This window comes from Alexandromys fortis, unplaced genomic scaffold (assembly GCF_014885135.2).
Source record: "Alexandromys fortis isolate MF-2015 unplaced genomic scaffold, M_Fortis_MF-2015_v1.1 scaffold_141, whole genome shotgun sequence".
In the NCBI taxonomy this organism is placed as follows: Eukaryota; Metazoa; Chordata; class Mammalia; order Rodentia; family Cricetidae; genus Alexandromys; species Alexandromys fortis.
Genome location: NW_026068060.1, coordinates 127,530 through 137,749, shown reverse-complemented (window position 1 = coordinate 137,749; position 10,220 = coordinate 127,530).

Sequence of the window (10,220 nt, the reverse complement as noted above, 5' to 3'; positions counted from 1 at the left end):
AAAAAGAAAGAAGAAGAAAGAAAGAAAAAAGTAATAATAATAAATAATAAGGGCTTCGAGGTTACTCAGTGGATAAGAGCACTGGCGGCTCTTCCAGAGGACCTGGCTTCCAATCCTAGCACCACTTAGAGCTGTAACTCTAGTTCTGGGAGATTCATCATTGCCTTCTGGCCTCTGCAGGCTCTGCATGTACGTAACGTACAGGTATATATGCAGGCAAAACACCCATACACATAAATAGAAAAATTTATAAAGAACGGAGTTGGCTCAGTGGTCGAGAACATTGACTCCTGTTCCAGAGAACCTAGGTTCCATTCCCAGCAGAGGACACCTTCGTGGAGCCTTCTTCCCCAACTTTTGTGTGGATTCGAGGTACTGAACTCAAGTCTTCAGGCTTGGCATGCACAGTAGTGGTTCTAGCTTGCTAGCTAAAGCCATGAGCCCTCTGCAGCCCACTGCAGCAAAGCGTTCTTAAGGCTTGAGCATAGACTAGAGTAACTATGGCCTCACTTCCTACTCATTTTCTGGGACTCTCCCAAAAGTACCTTGAAAGCACTTGAATTTCCCGCGCAGCCCTTGGGAAGGAGGGTTTTACCTAATCAGCTACATCCCTCCCGTCCTTGACTCGGCAGGAACCAACCAGTCTGTGATTGATGTTCTCCACCCAAGAAATTCCTTAGCCACCCTGTGAGCCCTGACTTTAGAAGCCACCAAAACCAGGTAGCTAGGTTTTGTAAAGATAGCCAGCTCTCTTGAAAAGCCCAAACCCACAGTTTTCACACACTTTCAGGTGGGCCTTACCCCTTCCTAGACACTTTGCTTTCTTTTCTCTGTCTCTCTCTTTTTTTTTTCTTTTGGTTTTTCGAGACAGGGTTTCTCTGTAGCTTTGGTGCCTGTCCTGGAACTAGCTCTTGTAGACCAGGCTGGCCTCGAACTCCCAGAGATCCGCCTGCCTCTGCCTCCCGAGTGCTGGGATTAAAGGCATGCGCCATCACCACCCGGCTCTTTTCTCTTTTTTGACTTTTTTTTTAGTTTTGGTTTTTCAAAGCATGATTTCTCTGTGTAGTTCTGGCTGTTCTGGAACTTTCTCTGTAGACCAGGCTGGCCTCAAGCTCAGATATCTGCTTGCCTCTGCCTCCCAAGTATGTGCCAACATTGCTTGTTTCTGGATGTCTTTCTTAAACGTGTGTGTGTGTGTGTGTGTGTGTGTGAAGAAAAATCTCTAAGGGGAAAATGAAATGGCTTAGCAGGTAAGTGTTGGATGCCAGGCCCTTCAGAGAAGAACTGTTTCCTGAAAGCTGACCTCTGACCTACACATGGGAGAGTCCACACACAGAAATGTCAAAAGAAACCTCATCATACTCATCTTGAAATTCTGGGGCTGAGTCAAAAATCCTGGGGCCAGGCTGGCAGGATGACTCAGTGGGTTGAACGCACCTGCTGCCAAGCCCGAGGACCTGAGTTTCTTCCCTGGGACCCACATGGTGGAAGGAAAGAAACCTTTGTTCTTTAACCTCTGTACGTGTGCTATGTGTGCCTGTATACCTCTGACAGATGATAAATGTGGTTTTGTTTTGCTTTTTTCTTCTGAGTCTTGGGACTGAGATTATAGGTCAGTTGGTAGAATGTTTGCCGAAGTGTGTGAAGCCCTGGGTTTGATCAAGGCCTCTCCCTGGGGAGACTGAGGCAGAAAGGTCAGAGGGTCAAAGGTCTTTCCCTGGTGGTTAGTGAGCTGGAGGCCAGTCTGGGCTACGTGAAACCCTGTCTCCAAAAGAGAAAAGGAATTCTTCCTAGATTTACCTGATAAGAAATCTCTAGAAAGAACTGCAGGAGGCAGTATAGAACTGCCCGTGTCTCCGGGTATACTCTAAGGCCACCAGTAGTAAGACAGCCTCTACCTCTCTAATCCCAGCACTCTGAACATTGAGGCCAATCTGGCCAGTATAGCAAGACCCTGTCTAGAAAGGGGGGAGGGCATGGGTGTTGGGCCCTGGATCTACTACTCAGAAGGCAGATCAATATAAATTCAAGGTCTACCTGCCGTAAGTATCCAGTTCCAGGCCAGCCAAGCTTACGTAGTCAAATCTGTTCCCTCCAGAAGTCAGGACTTCAGGTTCCCTGGAGCTGGAGCAATGGACGGTTGTGAACCACTATTCGGGTGCTGGGAATTGAACCCAGGTCCTCTGAGAAAGCAACAAGTGCTCTTAACCGCTGAGCCTTCTTTCCAGCCCCACAGAATAAATGCAAATAAGTTCATCTTGGGTGTGTTAGGAAGTGAAGCAAGGGGCCTGCCTGGGAGAAGGCTCGGCAGCAAAAGGTGCTTCCCAGCAAGATGGCAGCCTGCAATAGCGAAAAGGTGGAAGGGGAGCCAGCTCCACATAGTTGTCCTCTGACCCCCGCACCCATGCACATACATACTGTAAATAAAAAATTTTAAATAAGTCAGCCAGGTGTGATGGCACATGCTTTTTAGTCCCAGCGCTTTCAAGGCAGAAGCAAGTAGATCTTTGTGAGTTCAAGGCCAGCCTGGTCTACCTAGTGAGTTCCAGGACAGAGACTCAGTCTCAAAAAAAAAAAAAAAAAAAAGTCATAAAGGGTTTCCTTTGAAAGAGAAGAAAAATGTTAGCTGCTTGGGGAGAGTTGACTGGGGTTGGTGGGACTTAGGGTGGCAGCCCTGAACCAGGAGCCTTGTACAGTGACCCACACAGAGCTAGTGATGGCAGGGTGACAGGGTGGAGGTGACAGGAACAAGTGGCCTCCTAGTGCAGACTAAAGTCTAGTTTGGGCCTAGTGGCTGAAGCAGCCCTCCAACCGCCAAGGCCTCTTAGGACTGTGGTCAAAAACACACTGACACAGTGGTTAAGATGGGCCAGTTTGACACCTAGTCCTTCCTGTAGGTGTGGTCTTCTTTATGGTTTCCTTAATTCCTTCTGCGTCACCCCAGCAGATAGTAAAATATCCAAAAGTCGCAAAGAAGCCAAACCTGCTGTCACACAGCGAGCTACTGTTGTGATTGGGATTCTGGTACAGTCTGGTTTTGACAGAATTTTGCTGCTCCAGACTGCCTTAGTTTGCCTGGCTGGAGACCCGGTCTCTGACAGGTCACACTGGTCAACTGTGGGCACGAGGCTGTCACTCTTCTAGTGGCAGAGACCTAGCTGTAATTCCCTGCAGGCTGCCCTCCCTCCCCACCCACTTCCCTCCTTCCCCACCCACTACCCTCCCTACCTGCCCACTGTCCTTACAGAGCCTGCAGCCAGAGGCCACCCAGCCACACCTCTGCTGGGCCTAACACCAACCTCAGCCAACCCTGGGGCTGCTCTGCACCTGCCCTCTGGCTCCTGTGTAAATGCCAAGGCTCTTGTCACCTATTCCTGGGTTATCGCCCCAGGGAGGCAAATAGAGTCTTTGAACTTGAGTGTGTGCTGTGCCAGGCGGAGAGGTTAGTGTTAAAGAGCACAGCTGGAGCGGGGCTGGTGCGGTGGTGGTGCATGTCTTTAATCCCAGCACTTGGGAGGCAGAGGCAGGTGGATCCCTGTGAGTTCGAAGTCAACCTAGTCTACAATGCTAGTTCCAGGACAGCTAGAACTGTTACACAGAGAAACCCTGTCTTGAAAAACCAAAAAGGAGCACAGCCAGTCCTGGCACCAGGTCCTGTTTCTCAGCTGCAGAGGCCACAGCACAACCACAGAGCACTAGCCTGCGGCCCTGACATCCCTCCCTGGAAGGCTGCTGTCTGTGCTGTCTGGTTACAGGGCAAGCTCCTGCCCGTGTTCTCTGCGTGGCCTTTAATGTTCCCCTCCTTGTCATTAAGCCTTTGTTGTCTCAATTGAAAGGTTGCCACCTCTGGAAAGCCCTCCCTGATTGTTCATGCTGAGACTTGTCTCTAAAGAGCTGGCAGGAAGTACTGTGGGATTTGGGGCCTGGCACCCTGTGGGACATAGCCTCAACTTCACAATATGCAAATGCCAACGGATCAGCTGGCTTCTGCTAAAACCTTTAAGCACTAAAAGGCTTGAACTGGAGGATATAGCTCTGTAGTAGAGCTCTTGCCTAGCACTCAGGAGGTCTTAGGCTCATCCGCTAGCAGCAGGGGGAAAGTCCAGCACAAGAAATGATGGCACACATGTTCCACTCCAGCACTAGGAGACCAGACACAGGCAGATCTTTGTGGGTTCCAGGCCAGCCTAGTCTACGTAGCAAATGCCAAGCCCAACAGGGCTACATGGTATCAAAAATATATATGCACTGCCAGTATTTTGGGCTGGTTAGATGATTCAGTAGGCGTAGGAGGAGGTCACTTGGCCGCTTGTTTGTTTCCCAGTTGCACAGACTCCCCAAAATAATCACACAGAAACTGTATTAATTAAATCACTGCTTGACCCATTAGCTCTAGGTTCTTATTGGCTAATTCTTACATATTAATTTAACCCATTTTTATTAATCTGTGTATGGCCAGGTGGCAGTGGCTTACAGGCAAAGTTTCGGCATGTCTGACTCTGGCAGCGCCTCCATGGCTTCTCTCTGACTCGGCTCTTCTTTCAGCATTCAACCTAGCTTTCCCCACCTACCTAAGTTCTGCCTTGCTATAGGTCCATAGCAGTTTCTTTATTCATTAATGGTAATCAGAGCACACAGAGGGGACTCCCACATCACCTCCTCTTTTCTGTTTAAATAAAAAGGAAGGTTTTAACTTTAACATAATAAAATTACACAAAACTAAACATGTATCAAACAAGAATTACAGTTACAATATTTATATCTACTTTATCTTTTATCATAACTAAGGAAAACTATAACTAAAATCATAAATTCTTCAACTCCATCAAAGACTCTAAAAGGTTATAATATTACCTAAGTAAACAGAAAGTACATTGTAAGCAACTTCAAAACTCTAGGAATGACAGAGACATCTTGTTACCTAGACAGTCACCCAGAGTTCTGTACCATTGGGGCACCCATATTCAGCCTACAGGCCCATAGTATCTAGCAGACTTTTCCAAGAAGCAGGAAATTTTAAAGACAGGTCCACCTGTTTGTCAATCACTTTCTTCTGTGTTCTGCAGAATGTCTTGCAGAGTCTTTCATGAAGCAGGAACCCCGAAGGATCACCTCACCTTTAGGCAAGTTCAGCAGTCATTTCTCTGCAGGTCCTGCATGTCCAGGCAAGAGCAGTTTCTTGTCCAAATGGTTAACCAGCACCATAAAGAGCCTCTTTGATGCCCATCTTCCTCTTGAAGTAATTGGTGCTGCCAGGAGCATATGTATCTCATTGTCATGATAAATCCTAAATTCTTAAAACATTTTAAATGCCATATTCTGTAGTCTTTGAAAGGTTTGAAGAATACCTATCTATCTGAAATACATCTCTGTACATCTAGAAAATTTAACTAATATGACTATAGACTTTGGCTATTATATATGATTATCTATTAGTCTATATTTCTTAATTATACGTTACATTTTTTTTTCGAGACAGGGTTTCTCTGTGGTTTTGGAGCCTGTCCTGGAACTAGCTCTTGTAGACCAGGCTGGTCTCGAACTCACAGAGATCCTCCTGCCTCTGCCTCCCAAGTGCTGGGATTAAAGGCATGCGCCACCACTGCCCGGCTTATACGTTACATTTTTAAATGCGCTACACAGACATAATACCTTAATCAAAAGCAGAAATATACATGTAACAAATTTGACCTTAAATTTTTATCAATAAACCAAGATCCATACCAATGCAAATCTCTATAGTATATCCCCCTTTAAATGTAAAGAAACATTTATAGATAATATTTGGGATAAGAGCGTAGTTCTGTCCAAACTACTTCCTGCTGTTTTTTTTAAATATTTATTTATTATACAATATTCTGTCTGCTTGTATGCCTGCAGGCCAGAAGAGGGCACCAGACCTCATTACAGATGGTTGTGAGCCACCATGTGGTTGCTGGGAATTGAACTCAGGACCTTTGGAAGAGCAGGCAATGGCCGGGCGGTGGTGGCGCACGCCTTTAATCCCAGCACTCAAGGAGGCAGAGGCAGGCGGATCTCTGTGAGTTCGAGACCAGCCTGGTCTACAAGAGCTAGTTCCAGGACAGGCTCCAAAACCACAGAGAAACCCTGTCTCAAAAAAAAAACCAAAAAAAAAAAAAAACCAAAAAAAAAAAAAAAGAGAGAGAGAGCAGGCAATGCTCTTAACCACTGACCCATCTCTCCAGCCCTACTTCCTGCTGTTTATTGGGCGAAGTAATTTTTTGAGGGGTGTTCAGGGCAACCTTTAAGGGGATCTTGATCCATCAAACAATATTAATCTGGAAGCATTCCACAGGGTCTCATCCTCTGTGGAAACAAAAGAAAAACCTCTTTTCCAAAGCAACATATACTTAGATCCATATTTTGAAGAGAAAATACCTTTAAAGTATATATGCTGGTTTAGTTTAACAGTCTGTACAATGATGTCTCTCTGTATTTAGCTCCTTTACAGTCAAAAAATTCAAAGATAACACAATACACATAATTCAGACTCTGAATTTTCCATTTTTGCATGGCTTATTTTTCTTTACTTCTTTTAATCTATGACTATCTGTACTCTCTCTCTTTAAAGACTTATCCATCACTATGACTCATCTGAACTTGTCTTTATTGCATATCTGTAATTATATACTGTCCAGGAGTGCTTTTTAAAATGCTAAGTGCTTCTTAAAACTTGAGCTGTGCCATTACTATGGTATATATGGTACTTCCTGCTTGCCTGCCTAGTCTAAAACTTAAACGGTGCCATTACTATAATATAAGTTGGTCAAAGTGCTTGTTAGCAAGTCTGAGGACCTGAATTAAATCCCAGAGACTCACATGGTGAAAAGCAAGAACCTACTCTCTCAAGTTGTCCTCCAACATCCATACATGACTATCCACATATGAGCTATAGTTCACACACACACACACACGTAAATTACACCCACACAAGTCAGTAATTTTTATAAAAAATGTCTGAATAGAAGGTTGTTACTTGTTTTGTGTACATGAATGCTTCACCTGCATATCTGGTGCCCATGGAGGTCATGGGAATTGAACCTGGGTCCTCTGCAAGAATATCCAGGGCTTTTAACCACTGAACCATCTTTCAGTCCCCCAAATCTTTAAAAAAAATTTCAGGGGCTGGAGAGATGGCTCAGAGGTTAAGAGCACTGACTGCTCTTCCGGAGGTCCTGAGTTCAATTCCCATCAACCACATGGTGGCTCACAACCACCTGTAATGAGAGCTAGTGCCCTCTTCTGGCCTGCGGGCATACATGGAGGCTGATCACTGTATACATACTAAGTAAATAAATAAATAAATAAATCTTGAAAAAAAATTTCAGACAGGCAGAGTGGTGGTCACGCACGCCTTTAATCTCAGCACTTGAGAGGTAGAGACAGGTGGATCTGTGAATTCAAGGCCAGCCTTGTCCACAGAGTGACTTCCAGGACAGCCAGGACTATTACACAAACAAACCTTGTCTCACAAAAATAAAATCAAATGAAACAAAACAAAAAGCACCCATAAATCCTCAAAGTTCTAAAAGACTTAGAGATGCACCAGGGACCTCTGGAAGTAAAGCTGAAGGGGTGGGGACTTATGGGGACAAAGTATAAAACAAAGAAATAAGTCTATTTAAGAAGCTGGTTTTCTGGTCCAGCCAAGATGCATAACTGTGAAACTTAAGCTCAGAACAAAGACCCCGTGGTCTTCTAGAGGGAGCAGAGAATAGAGGCTCCACACTGAGAGAGATGGGTGAGTCCTGGAAGCCAGCACTCAGGAGGCAGAGAAACACAGGCCAGACCCAAAATGACTCATGCGGGAGCCTGGAGGCCTGAGTCAGATCTTGGACCCATGAAAAGAAAGGAGAGAATACTCTACCCAGTTGTCCCCTGACCTCATGCTTGTGCCATGACACGAACCCCATCCATAAACAAATAGATGTAATTTAAAACCATTCTCAGATCTGAAAATCTCAGACTGCCTACCTTATTCACATTCTTTCTCAGGGTGGTAGAGGCTGTGCTACCATGAGAGGGGGTGTATCAAGCAAGGAAGAATGAGACAGGTGACCAAGCAAAGGAAAGCTTGGAGTAGGCTTTCTTTTGGGTCTCCAAACCAGCTCCCAAATCATGACATGGAGACTTATTAGTTATGAATTCAGCCTTTCTTAACTCTTATTTTAATCTGTTTCTTCTTATCTGTCTACATTTAGCCTCAGGGCTTTGTACTTTTTTTTCTTTGAGACAGGGCTCATTTGTAGCTTTGGAGCCTGTCCTGGAACTTGTTCTGTAGACCCTGTTGGCCTCTACCTCACAGAGATCCCCCTGCCTCTGTCTCCCGGGTGCTGGGATTAAAGGCATGTGCCACCACTGCCCAACAATTCTGTGTATCTTACTTTCCTATTTCCTCATGTCTTCCTGGCAGCTGCTTGGCTTCTGGCCCTGGGCGTGTCCCTCTCTTTCCTCCTCATTCTCTCTTCTCTTATCATCCCAGCCTAGATGTCTCCTACTCCTGCTCCTCTCTGCCCGTCTGCCCAGCTATCCTTCTATTGCCTAGCTATTGATCATCCAGCTTTTTATTAGACCAATCAGGTGCCTTAGGCAGGCAAGGTGGAACAAATGCAACACACCTTTACATAATTAAACAAATGTACCACAAGCAAATGTAACACACCTTTACACAGTTAAAATAATATTCTGCAACAAAAGCCAGCACCAGAGAGAAGTTGACAGGACCCTAGATGATGGTGTGGGGAGATCCCAGAATGGAGGATGGGAGAATTCCTTGGAAATCAGTTAAAGGGCGTGATACTGATAGAGTACGGAACTGAACTGGTAACCAACACTGCAGAGTAAGGCAGAGAAGTTAGAGGGGAGTAAAACAGTTGTTAACTAAGGACCAGAGAGCAATGTGCAGAACTGCATATGCAGCAGAGGCTTGCCCTGGGACTCAGCTGAGGTGGTCGTTTCTACAGTCACATTAATAGTGTGGGAGGTCCTTCTGTCTATGTATTGCTTTTATTGGTTAATGAATAAAGAAACTGGCTTGGCCTGATAGGGTAAACAGAGCTAGGCAGGGAAAACTGAACTGAATGCTGGGAGGAAGAAGGGCAGAGTCAGAGAGAAGCCATGGAGCCGCTGGAGACAGACACACTGAAACGTTGCTGGTAGGCCACAACCTCGTGGTGATGCACAGATTAGTGGAGATGGGTTAAACTAAGATTTAAGAGTTAGCCAATAAGAAGCTAGAGTTAATGGGCCAACCAGTGATTTAAATAATATGGTTTCTGTGTCATTATTTTGGGGCTGAGCAGCCAGGAACCAACAAGTGGCCTCCTCCAACACAATAAAAGTCAGCAGCAAATACTGATCTCTTCAAAATGATCCCATGACTACATAGAAAAGGTGGGGTGGGAAGGCTGAGGTTGGAGTGTTTGGGGAGAGTGAGCAGGTCAGTGACCTGAGGGAGTGAGTTCCTTATTCCTATAATATTAGAACACCTCTCCTCTTCCCCCTCCTTTCTCCCTCTCTCTTCTCTTTTTTCTTCCAAACAAGTGACTTTTTCTTCTAACAAATGACTTTCATTTGATCAGATATAACCTGCTGAAAAGGAAAACTCCCCAAAATTGAGGTTGGTGCAGGGTCTTTGTTTTTGTTTTTGTTGTTGTTGTTTTTCTTTCCAGGAGAATAAAAGCATCCAGCTAAGGAATCTGAAGACCACTGCTGTGCTGGGACCTGAGAATCTAGGTGTTGGCTCCTGTGGGCTCCTGGCCCTGCCTACCCTGAGTGAACTCCTACAGAGATCTGGGTGTTGCTTTGTGCCAGAATGCAAGTGTGTGGGTCAGGGGATCAGAACACTGTCTGAGGGTGGTGGAGTGTCCTGAGTGGGTTGGAGGGGAGTCCCAAATCTGCAAAGGCAACAACTCCTGGAACCTCCCAGATACCTGACTGGAACCTGTCCTTCTATCTATCCAGACAGGATGGGCTGAGAGGTGAGGGGGGGAGGCATTTGAAACCAGGAGTGAGTGACAGAGGTGGCCTTGTAGAAACAGGGCACCCACCAGGGTGGCGGGGCAGAGATGAAGGCCAGAATGGGCTATGGAGCAGGGCAGGGAGGGGTGACTTGTACATCCTATTCCTCCTTCACTCACTCACTCACTCCTCACTCACTCACTCACTCACTCACTCAGCCAGTGTTCATGACGTAGTCT